The sequence below is a fragment of the Ascaphus truei genome, chromosome 1 (genome assembly GCF_040206685.1).
Source record: "Ascaphus truei isolate aAscTru1 chromosome 1, aAscTru1.hap1, whole genome shotgun sequence".
NCBI lineage: Eukaryota > Metazoa > Chordata > Amphibia > Anura > Ascaphidae > Ascaphus > Ascaphus truei.
The window spans coordinates 17,387,130-17,403,320 of NC_134483.1; positions in this window are offsets into that span (position 1 = coordinate 17,387,130).

The window sequence follows — 16,191 nt, forward strand, 5'->3', positions numbered from 1 at the left end:
CACCTACACACACACACGGCTGCAGAGAGTGGATTCGGGCCCCGGTAAAAACATTTTTTATTGCCCCCCTAGCAGCTCTTTTCTCTCCCACACATAGCTGTGGCGGCCGCCTCCTTCTCCTTCTGAACAACAGCGTCAAATGACGTGACGGCGCACGGCATAACATTGTCATGGTAACGTGATGTCATTTGACGCTGCTGTTCAGAAGAAGGAGGGCGGCAGCAAGGAGTGACAAATAATGATACTATCGAGAAAGACAAAAACATATGCAACATAGTCGGGCGCCGATCCCCCTTTCGGACCACCGGGCCCAGGTTATTTGAACCGGCTTCCCCCCTCCACACGTCGGCCCTGCACACAGACACTATCTCCCTCCTCACTGTGTCTTGCGTAGAGCTCTCCGCAAGGAGGGAGGGGGAGGAGTCACTGTCTGGCTGCCGCCTCCTGTCCAATCACCTCCCCTGTCTAGGAGCTGCTCTGACAAGTGAAAGCCGGAAATAAAAACTTGGCAGGGTGCCAAACATTCCCGGCCATTACTGAATGAATAATGCCCGGAATGTTGACCAATCAGAGAACAGGGATTTCAATAATGCGCTGAATTTCTAAAAAGTTTAGCCTATGATTAAGTAATCCCAGAAGAACAGGGTATCACTGGCCAATAATGCCCTGTTATGAGGGAATTTTTAATATTACAGGCTAAATGTAGGCTTTTTTTTTCATATAAAAGATGAACACTTTTGTAGTCAAAATGATTTTTATCAGCATGATTGTCTACATTTTTTTACTGCACGTGTTTATTAAACGAAAATTGTACATACACAAAGCCCCCCTCAATATATAGACACACACACACTGCAGCCCCCCTCTATACACACAAACACACATACTCTGCAAACCCCACCTCTATATACAGAAACACACTCTGCAGCCCCCTCTACACCCACAAAACACTCTACAGCCCTCCACCACCCTCTACACCCATAAACACACACTGCAGCCCTCTGTAAACCCATAAAACTACAGACACACACTCACACACACCAAAACACACTCTGCAGCCCTCCTCCACTCACTACACCCACTGAAGACACACACACTGCAGCCCCCTCTAAACCCACAAAACACACACACCAACAAAACAGACTCTGCTGCCCCCTCTACACCCATAAAACACACACCAATAAGATACATAACAAAACACTCTACTTCCCCCCTCTAGACCCCCAAAACACACTCAGACACACACACCTTTCCCCTCACTCTCCTGTGCGGAACTCTCTGCAGGCAGGGAAGGGGAGGAGTCGGTGCCTGGCTGCAGGCAGGGTGGGGGAGGAGTCGGTGCCTGGCTGCAGGCAGGGTGGGGGTGGAGTCAGTGTCTGGCTGCAGACAGGGAGGGGGAGGAGTCAGTGCCTGGCTGCAGGCAGGGTGGGGGTGGAGTAAGTGCCTGGCTGCAGGCACGGTGGGGGAGGAGTCAGTGCCTGGCTGCAGGCAGGGTGGGGGAGGAGTCAGTGCCTGGCTGCAGGCAGGGAGGGGGAGGAGTCAGTGCCTGGCTGCAGGCAGGGATGAGTCAGTGCGTGGCTGCGGGCAGGCAGGGGGAGGAGTCAGTGCCTAGCTGCAGGCAGGGTGGGGGAGGAGTCAGTGCCTGTCTGCAGGCAGGGTGGGGGAGGAGGAGTCAGTGCCTGGCTTCTGGCAGGGAGGGGCAGGAGTCAGTGCCTGGCTGCAGACAGGGAGGGGGAGGAGTCAGTGCCTGGCTGCAGGCAGGCAGGGGGAGGAGTCAGTGCCTAGCTGCAGGCAGGGTGGGGGAGGAGTCAGTGCCTGGCTGCAGGCAGTGTGGGGGAGGAGTCAGTGCCTGGCTGCTGGCAGGGAGGGGGAGGAGTCAGTGCCTGGCTGCAGGCAGGGCGGGGGAGGTGTCAGTGCCTGGCTGCAGGCAGGGAGGAGTCAGTGCCTGGCTGCAGGCAGGGGGAGGAGTCAGTGTCTGGCTGCAGGCAGGGAGGGGGAGGAGTCAGTGCCTGGCTGCAGGCAGGGAGGGGGAGGAGTCAGTGCCTGGCTGCAGGCAGGGAGGGGGAGGAGTCAGTGCCTGGCTGCAGGCAAGGGGAGGAGTCAGTGCCTGGCTGCAGGCAGGGAGAGGAGTCAGTGCCTGGCTGCAGGCAGGGGGAGGAGTCAGTGCCTGGCTGCAGGCAGGGAGGGGGAGGAGTCAGTGCCTGGCTGCAGGCAGGGAGGGGGAGGAGTCAGTGCCTGGCTACAGGCAGGGTGGGGAAGATGTTCACACCTTCCCATCCTCATTCACACATTCCCATCCTCATTCACTCATTCGGCTGTCACAATACAATTATTAAAGGGACTGGCGCAAAGATTACTGGTCAGATCAAGCTTAACTCGGTGGATCCTTCTGCTACTCCAACACTGATGAAGAGTAAAGCAAAGGTCTCTACCCAAGTCATCAAAGTCATTCTTGGTTGAGATCTTGTCACAGGCGGCACGGGGCACAGCCTCATGGCTGGAGGTGGACCTGGTCTGTGGCAGGACGCTATGGACACACTATAATAAGAGGTTCCTTTCCGCTGATGAAAGAGGATAGTCTTCTGAAATGCATTGAGCCAGCCGCACACACAGATCCCTCGAGGGTGAGGTCAAGGACCCCAGCCCGGTTAGGACTTGCTTGGTGAGGAGTGACTTTGGCCGGGTGGGCAAGTTTATCATACTGCGGCCATAATTTACATCTAAAACCCCAATTTAAATGAAATATTACAAATAGTTAACAATTGGCAGGCTTTCATGCAGCATGAAGTTAGCCATAAGGAAGTGGGAGTAACGATGCAATGTTATTACTTAATGTGGATGTGTGTTGAGTTTGTGTTCTCCGCTGTTAAATTATTTCGTGCCATTGGGTTTATAAGAAATCCTTTGACATGCCTCTCAAGTAAGATCTTAACTTAATTTTAATTAATATGTTAAAAAAACGCAATATTTTGTGCCATATGTAAAATAATGTTTTTTGAATATTGCACAGATTTTTTGAAGATACAGCAATACCGGCGAGTTAAAAATGCTATTTTTTTTTTTAACCCATTTCTATTTTAAATTTAAAAGTAATTTGTTTTTGGTCCAGAAACACAAATCTTACTTATTTTGGTCCCTTGGAGTTTAGCACTTCTGGGGTACAACAGGTGGAAGCCAGTAAGAAGAAAACGTAAGAAGAGCGGCTACAAATGTAAACAAAAAGCCCTCGGAAAATACATTCCTTATTTGTGTTTCGTGTGTCTGGATGGGGGAAATGAATGGGGTTTGTGAAGATAGCAGGTGGGTAAAAGAGCCATAAAAACTCTTTGTCTAAGACCCCCAAAAGTCGTCACTGTCCATCGGTCCAACAACACTAAGAATAACATTCATACGTTGGGGGATTAATGCATGTTCATTTGTGGGACATTTTCCTGCCCTCGGTATCTTGTGGTTATGGGGAAGCAGCATTATTGAATTCCGTGCTGTTGACGTGTTTTGGTTACTGTAACTGACAAATATGTATTCCTTTCAGGAGACGTTTAATGGAAGAGGGCCCTGCTGCGGTGTACTGAGAATTAGGCTGTGTTTCTTTGGATGAAGATTACGTAGGGGCTCTTGGGACTCATGGCTGAACCACATTGAAGAGCCACATTCTGCATGGCACCACATCTCCACCGGCTTTATATAATAGTAATATTTCTCGTATAGCACATTATACATAGTGCTGCATATAGAATGTTGCAGGCGCTGTGAGTCTCTGCCCGAAGAGCTTGCAATCTAATTTTGGTGCCGAAAGCACAGGGAGAGTGATTGACTTACCCAATTCTATGTTTTATGGTAAGTGCTCACAACCCCTGTAAGCTCAGCACCCTCACCCACTACACCACATATATTGGTGCCAAAAGGAGTGCTACAGGGTTTGTGACCCAAGGCTACGATTATAGCAGATGCCGCTGAGTGGCAGCGTGATCCGGTGACCTCACCCTCACGCTGCCGCCGAGCGGCATCTTGATCAAGGAGAGGAGACAGGGAGGCGTGGCGGAGGTGCGGCCATGAGTGGTTCTCCCACATTGGCGGAACCGCTCACGTGATGGGGCCGTCGCCTGCCAGAAACACATTTCAAAGTCTCTTCAGGAGTCTGCCGCTTTGCAGTTTGGCGCCACGCGGCCGCCATGATAGGTATGTGAGCTTTAATTTAATTCCTGCAGTTTGTTTGTCAGCCGTGCGGCGTCCACGCCATGTGAAGCCGCATGGCGATTTTAGGTATAATCACAGCCTCATGTATACAACAAAAGACAAAACGCCCATGTACTACATCCAATATCACACGGAGAGAAGACCGGGTGATTAGAAGCTGGTTCCTTCTCTTTTTTACGCCTTACTGAGCTGCTCCTTCAGCCTGTTTCAACATTAGTATGAAAACTGTGTTCAAGGGTCATTGTAAGAGGACCTCTCATATAGAATATATACTTTATGGGAACCTCACTCCCCCTATGCAACACTTTCACATTGAATAATACGCTCAGGTAGCAGGACATCGCTTTGTTATTTTATTCATTTATTTGATTAAAGGGTCTCTTGCCCCAAAGTAAAAAAAATGTTGCCACCTATCTGGATGGTATACAAATATATACCTAAAGATGTAGCAAACCTTATTTTCTCCGGTGCTGCTGGGCATGCGACCGTGGTGGTTGTTGAACGGGAGGATTAAGGCTGTGGGGGATCCGATTAGGAAGCACGGACCCTCGCTGCGTGATTGTGGCAGACCTGGATTCTTGTTTTTCGACCACGGTGCCGCAGGACAGTGAGTCTTACTACATCCGTACATCCGTTCTTCTTCTTTACCATGTCTTCTGCAAGGTGGGACCCCTGCTACTAACTCTCATTATGGAACCCAACATTCTGACTACAAACATATGTAGCCCTGGTAAGAAATGGGGCTATAGTTCTATCCTCCTCCTGGTATAATCCCTGGTAAGGGCAGGTTGCCAGGAGTTATCATGGGTTTCCCCCACTTCAAGCACTTGCTCTGAATGGTGGAGGTAGGTCACCTGACCCTGTGTCCAATCAAGAGACACAGGGGCGGTGCCTGCTAAAGTCATATAGAGCAGTGCACTTCCTATTTAGTGGGCTTGAGTTCTGTCTGAGTGAGTTAGTGTTGGGAGTGATCAGCTCATGATTAGAGCTGCTATAGTTATAGTTAGTGAGGTGGACCAAGTACCTCTCATCCTGCTTAGGGGGTGAGGGAAGAGCTAGCCCTACTCTGGATGCCTTTGGTCCAGAGTGGCGGCAGGGACCATCACAAGGGAGAACAGTAGTGGACTGTGCATCACTGTACCTGTCGGCTGCTGCTGCTGCCCAAGAGAATAAAGAGACTGCTGCTTTTAAAGATAATCCTTGTGTGAGACTGGAATCTCTCAATACCTGGGAGGGGGATTTCTGTGGTAGGGATTCCACCCCGCATCCCTGGGGCTTACTACAGATGGAGGTGCTGCACCAATGAACGAGAACGAAGGCATTCACCCCAGTAACCTGTTCCTGTTGTCCCCCATGTCAAAGCGAGAGACTCAGGCCCTCCTGTTGCCAGCAGGTATGCACCACACAGAGACATATAGCCAGACCCCAGAACACCTTAGGGGACCTGATCTGCGATTAGGGGGGGAGTATGGGCTATACATGGAAACATGGAAACTGACTCCCACTCTGTAGTCAAACGGATCTGTTCCTGAAACGTCCTATCCCTGTATGGATCACTTGCATCTGTCCCAGATATTTTGCAATTCATAGACTCTATTTGCCACTATCTCTCGCCATTGAAGGTTGATCCATACAGTACATCTGTTATTCTCTCTGGAAAAAGAACTTCTTCACATTTCTCCTGAGGCTATCACCCTCCAGCGTAACAAGACAAACGCTTCTTGTCCCTGATATTTCTTGCCTTCTGAATTATGCTTCCTTAGGCCTAGATCCACAATGATCCTTCAACGACTTAACGGGTCATCAGGTTAGGTTATTATAACGTTAAGTCTAACTGTATGTTCAAAAGACTATACCGTAACATTAAGCCATGTTTTCTCTCGGGAAGAGCATGGTATTACCCCAAATGGATGTTAGTGATAATGGTTTGCAAATAATATGCAAATAATATGCAAATGAGGTGTTACTATAACAACGCATATCCACAAAAGTCCGTTAAGGTAACTTAATGTAACTAAGGTCAAACCTAAAGTTGGCGTTACACCCAGTCATACCTGCAATAACATTACATAAACCATCATATAAAGTGGCCTCCCTTAGGGAAATGTACACACTTCATTGTAGGAGAATGTTATCCTCACCAATCACTCCACGGGAGAGTCTATTTACACATCAAATGAATTAAATGATGGGTGGTGGCCTCAACAATCACAGCATGTGTTAAAGTCCTATTTTAAAACTGATTACATTGATGGTTGTTAGCCTGGGGGACCTTCCATGGATGAGGCGGCTTCAGAAGACTTATTTCAGCCCCTAGTTTAACCCGTTATTATGTCAAGTCACTATTTATTTGTAGTAAATCCACGGCTAGCTGGTTAATAAACGATAAAAAGGGGTTCATATAGTTATTTCTCTACACTACATACGTCTACCAAGGAGAATCAAGATCATCCTAACCAATATCAGAGATACGAGATTACATCCCCCCTCCCTCCACCGTAGGTGCCTTAAATACTCTTCCCTGCCCACCTACTCTAATTACCAACCCCCACTACCCACAGCTCAAAGCTGCACAAATAACAATCCCCTATACATCTTCAAAACACACAGACCCAATAACCAAATATACACAGTTTTCCACATGAAATATCTAAATGGCATAATTAGTAAATAATTAAACACATTTTTAGGCGTGAATTCCACTATAGTGGCGCCTCTCACAACCACCATTTCTCCGCCGGAGCTGCTTACTTCGTTCTACCGCTGTATAATTGGTTCTGGATTCCTTAGTTCTTATGAACTCTTGACTTGGGTTACGATGGTATAAAGTTTAAAATCCATCTTAGATGAATCTGACTCCCGATCGGCTGCAGGGATTCTTATGCAGTAAAAATCCCTATCTGTAACCTCTGCAGCCAATCTCTTTTGTGGGAACAAAATTCCCACCTATCCCAGAGATGCCCATACTTGGCAAAACCTGGCAGAGGGCTTCTTAGTTTGCTAAGGGCATGTGTGAACCTCGCGCCTTTGCCGCTTAGCATACCATACCCAGCCCCCTTACCTGGCGACATTTTGTCTGAGCTGGCCGGACATCTGGGCCATTTGCCCGGACATTACTAAGTTGGGGATACTTGCATTACCCCTCCCCACTTAACACCTTAGTCAGCCGAAGCCTTTTAACTCAGGACTTTTACAGACATCTTGGCTCTGAGCCAGTGGGGTGTCTTAGAAGTGAGGGCTAAATATGCATCGCTTACCTCACAGGAATTTCCTGCTAGGCATTTCTAAAGTACAGTTATTACAAATTAAATGTTTCCTCTGTTCCGGCCGTCTGAATGAAAATCCCCTTATATGCCTATACTGTTGGAACAATTAAAATAGGGGGACTTTCATTCATCAATTTTTATATAACTTTATAAAAATTGCGCTATAAACTTTTTCATGATTTTACCCAACCAGCACTCACAGCAAATCTCAGCGCGCTAGGACCTTCCTAGCCGAAGTTAGCTAAAAGCCGTGCGTTGTGCTGTGGGCTGCTGGGTTTTAAAACCATTTTTCCTTGGCGCGGTTACAGGGAAACACTGCTACAGTAATACATTTCATAGTTAGAATTACATTATTCTCGCCACCTTATACCTGGTGGGAGACACACAGACATTTTTATTACAATCACAGTGTTACTGCCATTACTTGGTCGCAGAGCTGACAATCTACATTTCCCCAAGATGGCTCAGGGGCACCCAGCCGGGCATAATACCTTTATTTACTGGCCTGGTTAACCCTTCACTGTCACAGTGACCACTCCGAGGAACAGGTTAAGACTTCAGTTGTGTGCTCGGGGGATCCTGTTTGCAGGCAATGAAAGTACTGTAAACGATTTCACAAAAAAAACGAACACAAGTGTGCTGAGAAATAAAAAATATTATAGGCAGGAGTGTCACTTTCCATTAATTTACACTGTGTTTTAAGAACGAAGTTACAAATCACAACAAACCATCAAGTGTACAAAAAAATTAAAAATGTAAACTAAAGCCCTTGCCCTTTTACTCCTACTAGTTGGTTAATCTTACTATTCATTGCAATTACATGCTGCTGCGGCCTCATGGTGGTGTTGTCGAATAGGCAATATTGCAGCTTAATGAATAATACCTCTTCACATCGCTTCTATTTGCCCACCTCTGACACCCTATCTGAGCCAACTCACTGGTGTAGTATTGCAGCAATCCCATGGCTGTATTGGAAAAGCCTTAGGCTGTGTCCATACAGCCTTCGTCCGGGCGGAGGCGTGTGCACACGTGACGTCACCTGCATGAAGCAGGAGCATTTTGTGGACAAGGTAGATGCGCCATGGGAGGCGTGTCTAGGGGCGTGTCTGTGATGTCACGGAGCTGGTGCGCCCTCATTGGGCGAACCGCTCAAGTGACCTGCCCGTCGCGCCGAGAAATCAGTTTTACTGTTGCACGCGCAGTTTATGGGCCTTAAGGCAATGTGATTCTGCCACGCGCGCACCCCTCCGCGCGGTCTTCGACAGCATGGACGCCGCCTTATCTTCCATCTCTTTGCCTGAATATATCTAGGAACATTGACCTTGCTCTGTTCCTCCCCCCCCCTTCCTCCCTTCCCCTCCCCCCCATGTGCAAGGGTTCTGATTTGGGGAGTGTCTGTAGGAGTTGTTATCATGTGCACATGTTATAATGGGATGTATCACATTCTACACTCATCCTGCCACATTACTTACTATTTTCTTTTGCATAAAGAGCTGCCAGATCGCTGACACCCTAAACATCTCTGCACAGCAACATGATGAGAGAGGGAGAGAGGGAGAGAGGGAGAGAGGGAGAGAGGGAGAGAGGGAGAGAGGGAGAGAGGGATTTCCCTTTGCATTGATACATTTCACCCTTTATTTTTGTTGGAAGATGTCCTTTGTTCATCTTCAATATCTCTGCTGGCCAGCTTCCTGCCTCCGACCCATTCAGTATACTGTAGGTTGGATGTGGCCGACTCCAGTCCTCGAAGGCCAGAAAAAGGCCATGCTTTAGGGATCTCCCTGCTTCAGCACAGGGGGATCAATCAGTGGCTCTGTCATTATGACTGAGCCACCTTGTCCTGAAGCAGGGATATCCTGAAAACCTGACCTGTTGGTGGCCCTTGAGGACTGGAGTTGCCCCCCCTTGATCTAGAACTTCCCCTCACGGCTCTGGACCAGACCAGGTTTTGCGATAACCAACTTACATCCTATTCAAAATTGTACTAGGGTGTGCAGAGAGTGCAGGGGTCCCATATGGAGCACATCACCGTAACAAATGAGTGAGATATGATAAATTAAAAAAATCACATTTTAATAGGCACAATTAAAATAAATGCAAAACGGAGCAAAACATAGCTGCTGCTCCTAGACACAAAGTATCTATGGGGTTAAAAGCAAGGGATGTTCATCTCCATATAAGCAAAGCTTGGTCTCTGGCTACTAAGTATTCACTCTACTATCAGACAGAGAGGGTGGAGGCGGCGTGGGTTGGAGCCCTAATGCTCAGCACATCTCCCCTGTAGTTTAGTGATAGATAGGCTGCAGATACAGTGGATACAGATACAGTGGAAATAATACTGGACTGTAGCCAGGCCTTGATACTATGTATCTATGTGTCTAAAGTGGGAATAGCAACAGTGTTGCTATCTGACGGTATTTTTCCTTTGCTGTGAATAGTTAGCAGTTTTGTATTAATTAGGCAGGGAATTTGTCCCCCAGGGATAAAGACAATGAATTATTTAGTCTCTGCTTGTGGTTTTTATTGGGGCAGAGTACTTTTAATTTCTTATAGTATACTCTGGGAAAGTTTATACTGAGCGTGGGTTAGACTGTCTGCCAGCCGATCTGCACGTCTGTCGTTTAGGATTACCAGGGCTGTTGTCTATCGTTACCAGGGAGGAACTGGAGCACGTCTCAAAATGGACATACAGGGGTGGGTAGGGTTGCCAGGCAGCTTCTCCAAAACTACTGGACACAATGGTGAAAAGTGCGATGCGCTCGAGACACACACTTTCTTCTCCGCTCCATGCTGCTTCCTCCTCTCCTTGGCCCCACCCTCAGGCTCCTGACACCTCCTCCTGATTGGCTGCATTACAAAGCAACAGCCAATCAGGATGGAGGAAGCTGCTAAGCCCCCTAACACCGGCCCTGCTCTGGGAAATCCCACTGCCGCCTAAGGCTAAGGCCCCGTTCCCTCAGTCAGCGCGCCCGCACTGCAGACAGGCGGGGCGCTGACACACACAGACCGCGATATGCGGTCTGTAGGGAGCCGGGAGCTGGAGCCGGAGCGGGATGGGAGGGAGGGGGGCGGGAGTGGGAGGGGGGCGGGAGTGGGAGGGAGGGGGGAGGGATCTGATCGTGGTGCCGTCCATCCCCCCACACACATACATACAGACACACATATACATATACACATACACACACACACACACACACACATACACACATACACACACACACACACACACACACACACTTTAACCCTCAGCTCCTTCCCTGCTCCCCGTCCAAGGCGCCTCCCATCTAGCTCCTTCCTTCCCCTCCTCCCCATTGGCTGACTCGCGTACCATGTGACGCGTCGCCGCATGGGAACACAATTCTCTTGTATCCCCTGCTGGCTGACGCGTCACAGTACGTAGTCAGTTGGCAGTGAGGAGGGACTGGGACCGGATCGTGAGGCTAAACAGCAATAGTGAGTTGCGCTCACGCGGCCGCCCGCGCAACCGGGCGCAGTGGGTCCCAGCCCTAAGCCGGTCAGGTCACTATGTCCAGAGAAGTAATACCGGACACACACATCTCCAGTATCACCTCTAATGTTTTACTGGACAGAGTGTCCAAATACAGGACAGTCCGGTTCAATAATGAACACCTGGCCACCCCAGTGGTAGGTGGGTGCCTGGGATTTTAACTAGATCAGTACTGGTGCCTAATGTGGGTTCCTATTTTGGCTCTTTTGAAGGAATACCCGCTGGACCCAAGCTGACCGTTGTAGGGTCGGCTACAGTGATTAAATGTAGGAATCAGCCGACATGGTCAGAATTACACGGGCACCACAAATTCAAGGGAGTTTTTTCTGTGTTATTATTAGAATTCAGATTTGTATGACTGTTACTAAACGTTAACAAAACGATCGTAAATTGATATCTTCAGTTCTGAACTGGGCTACAAATCCTGTATTATTCATTGTAGCAATCCTTTCTCATTCTCCCCTTGTAGTCACAGTTGGTAATACCATCCAGTCACTGGCTAACCACTTTGTGAGACAGATGTTTCCTGTTGTATATCTACCGTTAGGGCAAAACTTCATCCACAGGAGATCCATATCATACCGCTTTTCTTCCCTTTATTAACGCAGTTCTTTTTTTTACAAAAGTCATATTTTATATAGTGCTGGCATTATATCATGTGATTAGCATTACACATCTTACAGCTGCTCTGAGGCCTCATTCTCTCTGGGGGTTTGGGAAGTTTGTGTTACTCTATGTTAGAAGACAATTTATTCTTTGTAGTAGCTATAATTATTGGCTTTTCATCAATAGCCATGACAGCAATGTAGCACCTGTGCTGAAAATACGGTGTACTGTAGTTTAATTCTATGTTCCTGAATTCCTTTATTTAATGCATATGCCACCCAAGAACTTCTTCAATAAATAGTGGTACGTGCTATCTTTGGTTATGACAATAAAATACAAAATATACATAAAGGGAGTGCTTAAGATACTATGCAGAACATATAATAATCTTATAGCTACATTATAATAAAAAAACGAAATAAATAATATCTGAAAAATAAAAAGATAGAAGAATACACTAATTAAAGATAAAAGTAAAGTCTACTATAAATGGTACTATTTAGGGCAAATTATTTATTTTTTTGCACCATCTGACTTCTCTTAAAGCTGCAGTTCAAGCAATATTCTACATGTTTAAAAAAAAATAAGTTCTGTACTATGAGAAAATACTTGTAGCATTTTTGTCTTAAAACCCCCTAACTATTTTAAAGACATTTTAATGTTTTCTAATGTAACAAGCATTTTTGTTTCTATAGCAACCATTTACAAAGTCACACCCCCTTCCTTTTCTGAGACAGGCTCTGGCTCTTGAGCCCTGCCCTCTCTCTAGCAGTGCACCAATTGTATCGAGTGCCTGCCTGGTCACATGATCTTTGCATCTTGGGTAATCTTCTGGAGCCCTAACAGTGATATAAAGAACCCCCAAGCCGAATCTTCAGCGATCGATTACAGAAGAACGGATCGATCGGCAACTTAGCCAATCACTTGTCAGTGTGTAGATTGTATTGATGCACATATTGAATGGATTTTTTTTTGAACTGCAGCTTTAAGCTGAGGAGCGTTTTCGAGTTGTAGTTGTGTAACATTTTGGCACCCCATGTGAGCAGTGCAGGGTGGAGGAGTTTGCCAGATACCTCAGTGGACCTGGAACCTCCGTGGAGTACTTTGAGTTTTTGTTCTAGCTTTAGGCAGAAATAAGCCCTCCTTCCAGGAATCGACTAAGTATTTAGTCAAAATAAATCCAGTTGTAATCACATATAGCAATAAAATGCTGCATTGCAACAACTAACACAACTGCCTTACAGAGCGCCTCCGGTCTTGGTTATATAACCATTTGTACGTGACCATTCAACCACCCAACCAACCAAAAACCACCCACCCAACCACCCACCCAACAACCACCCACCCAACAACCACCCAACAACCACCCACCCAACAACCAACCACCCACCCAACAACCACCCACCCAACAACCACACCTCTCTTTTCAACAGATTCTTTGTACTTTTCTGCAGAAACAAGTGAGTTTTCTTATCAGTGTCTGGCAGACCCTAATGATGGTTAATCTTCTACAAGCTTAAATATCACCTAAAATGCTTAGTTTTCATTGTAACTTTATGAACAGACATTAAATAAGTTATAGTGTGTTAAAAAAGTGACAAAAACCTCCACCATACAGTAAATAAATATCCCACTTGTGCTGCATTTGCGTGTCTCAGAGAGGTCTGCAACCCTGTCTTTCCCCATTGTTGCTTAGAACAAGCGACAGAGAAGCTCAATGCTACATCCAATATGACAAAAATACACAGTAAAATACATATATATTCTCTTGAAAAAGGATCATTTAGTTTAACCCTTTGGCCAAAGCATTGTAAGCCTGCGAGCCACAACAAGGCAGACCCAGTTCACAGGTCCTAACACTACCAGATAAAATACTAATATACCTTTATTAGGATTAAAATTCTATTAGGAGGGAGAAAGACCAACATTGGATCTGTATCCAGTAGAATGAAAGGACCTACTCACTTAGGGGCGGGGTTAAAACCTGGGAAGGAGGAGCCACTAACCTCCAGCAGCTGAGACAGCTGAAAATAAGTTAACAAACAACATACAGAACCCCAGCAAGCTCTTTTTAGGAACCCCTGAGCCCCCACAAAATGTATATGTGTCAAAAAGGAGTGCTATTGAGCGTGGCATATGTATACAACAAGCGACAGAGAAGCCAAATGCTATATCCAACATGACAAAAATACACAGTAAAATACTTATATACACTTTTCCAGAATTGCTGTCCAACCTCGGACCCTATTGGATCCTTGTTTTTTTTTCATATTAAGGATCGCCTTGTGTCTATCCCCAAGCGTGTGTGATTTCTCTTACTGTATTAGTCCCTTGCCACCTCTGCTGGGAGGCTATTCCGTGAATCTACCACCCTTTCGGTGAAGAAGTACTTCCTCCCATTTCCCCTGAGCCTGTCACCCTCCGGCGTCAGAGAACGACCTCTGGTTCTAGCGCTCCTCTACAACTAGAGCTTTGTTATTCTGTATGGGTATAATAGCCCTACGGCACTACAGCACGTGTGAATCAGAACAAAATGAGGATACGGAGTATTGCAACGTGGGAGGGGTAAATGAAGAACTCACCGGCTTTAAGGGGGTGAATCTATATCCAAACGTCCCTGCTGCAGCTTCGGTGAGGAAATACTAATGCCCGTAGATTGAGTTGAGTGGAGACTGGTAGGTCAGGGGTGCGCAAACAGGGGGGCACGCCTCCTAGGGGGGGCCTGAGGTTCTCTGGGGGGGGTTGCAGTGGTTATAGAGGCCCCGCGCGCTTCACAAAGGCATTTCAATGACATGCCGGGGGAACGGGGAAGGCCTCGGTAACTTCCCTTACCTTGGCTCTGGCGGCTTCTGGTGGGCCATGGAGACGAGGTAAGGAGGGGGGTGCGAGCAGGGGGAGAGAGCCGGCAGGGGGGCGCAGTGCGGCGCAGGGGGAAAAGTTTGCGCCCCCCCTGTGTTATGTCATAAAGAAAGAAGCAAAGGCATAAGGAAGTGGAAAGTAAAGCCTGTACCATATAAAGGTGTTAAACCTGCAGTTCAAGCTGCCGTGTACATTTTCCCCCATTCAATATGTGCATCAATACAATCTGCACACTGACAAGTGATTAGCTAAGTTGCAGATCGATCCGTTCCCCTGTAATCGATCGCTTTGCTCTGGGTTATTTAATTCAGTTATTGCTGCAAAACAGTACCCGTGATGCAAAGTTTTGTGGGGAAGATCATGTGACCAGGCAGGCACTAGATACAATTGGTGCACTGCTAGAGAGGGGGCAGGGCTCAAAAAGGGGTGTGGCAGAACCTTTTTCAGAAGAGGAAGGGGATGTGACTTTGTAAATGGTTGCTATGGAAACAAAAATGCTTGTTACATTAGATTACATTAAAAATGTCTTTAAAAATTAATAATAAAAAAAATGCTACAAGCAATTTCTCATTCAATCTGTATAATGTGATTACAATACCTTTTTGACCCTCAATGTTGGCTTGCCCCTTTAAGGAACCAGCCAGAAATCTTCTGATGAGTGTCCATTACTATAGTTTATTACAGGGGTGCTCAATTCCAGAACTCATTAGTTACCAACAGGTCTGGTTTTCAGGATGTCCCTGCTTCAGCCCAGGTGGCTCAATCAGTGTGATTGAGCCACCTGGGCTGAAGCAGGGACTGATTGAGCCACCTGTGCTGAAGCTGGGACTGACTGAGCCACCTGTGCTGAAGCAGGGACTGATTGAGCCACCTGTGCTGAAGCAGGGATATCCTGAAAACTTGACTTGTTTTCTTATGGTGTCCTACAATGAATGACTTTTGGGCAGTATCTTGGATACACACCCTGTATGACCAGAACTATTCTTGCACCACACTGCTGAATAGCTAATGTTTTCCTCCGTTACGTCCGAACTGAACCCGATTTTGTAACAGGCGTCACAACGAAAGGTCACAGCGATTTTTAAGTATAGGTCTACCAGTAAATGACAGGGTGTGACCCTGTCCTTAGTGCATGGGAATAAATCATGTATAGACTACAACACAAGTCTTTATCACACATCACGTTACTGATTCACATACATCTTTCCTAACTTTCTCTCTCTGGCCTCGGGTGAACTACACTGCACATTGAGACATACTGTGTCAAAACATACATTGTATCTAAGTTGGGAGGATGATGGAAACATTACTTAACTCCCAATTATGATACAATGTATATAATATGTGAAGCTGCTGCTTTACAGATTGATAAGAATAATAGTGACTTTGTTGCTTGTAGCAAATGGTACATATTCAGTGCATAATGATACTTGTTACAATGTGCTGATTCTTTACACCAGGGATGCTTAACTCCAGCCCTGAGGCCCCCGCACCCTTCCCAACAGGTCAGATTTTCAGGATATCACTGCTTCAGCATAGGTGGCTCAATCAGCCCCTGCTTCAGCACCTTTGGCTCAATCAGTACATTAATGGCGATATATAAATAAAGACATACATACATACATCAGTCATTGCGTAAGCACTCTGACTCTGATTGAACCACCTGTGCTGAAGCAGGGAAATCCTGGAAACCTGACGAGTTGGGGGGGCTTTTAGCTAAATGTTTTTTATCTGGGAATCTTAACAAACCACTGT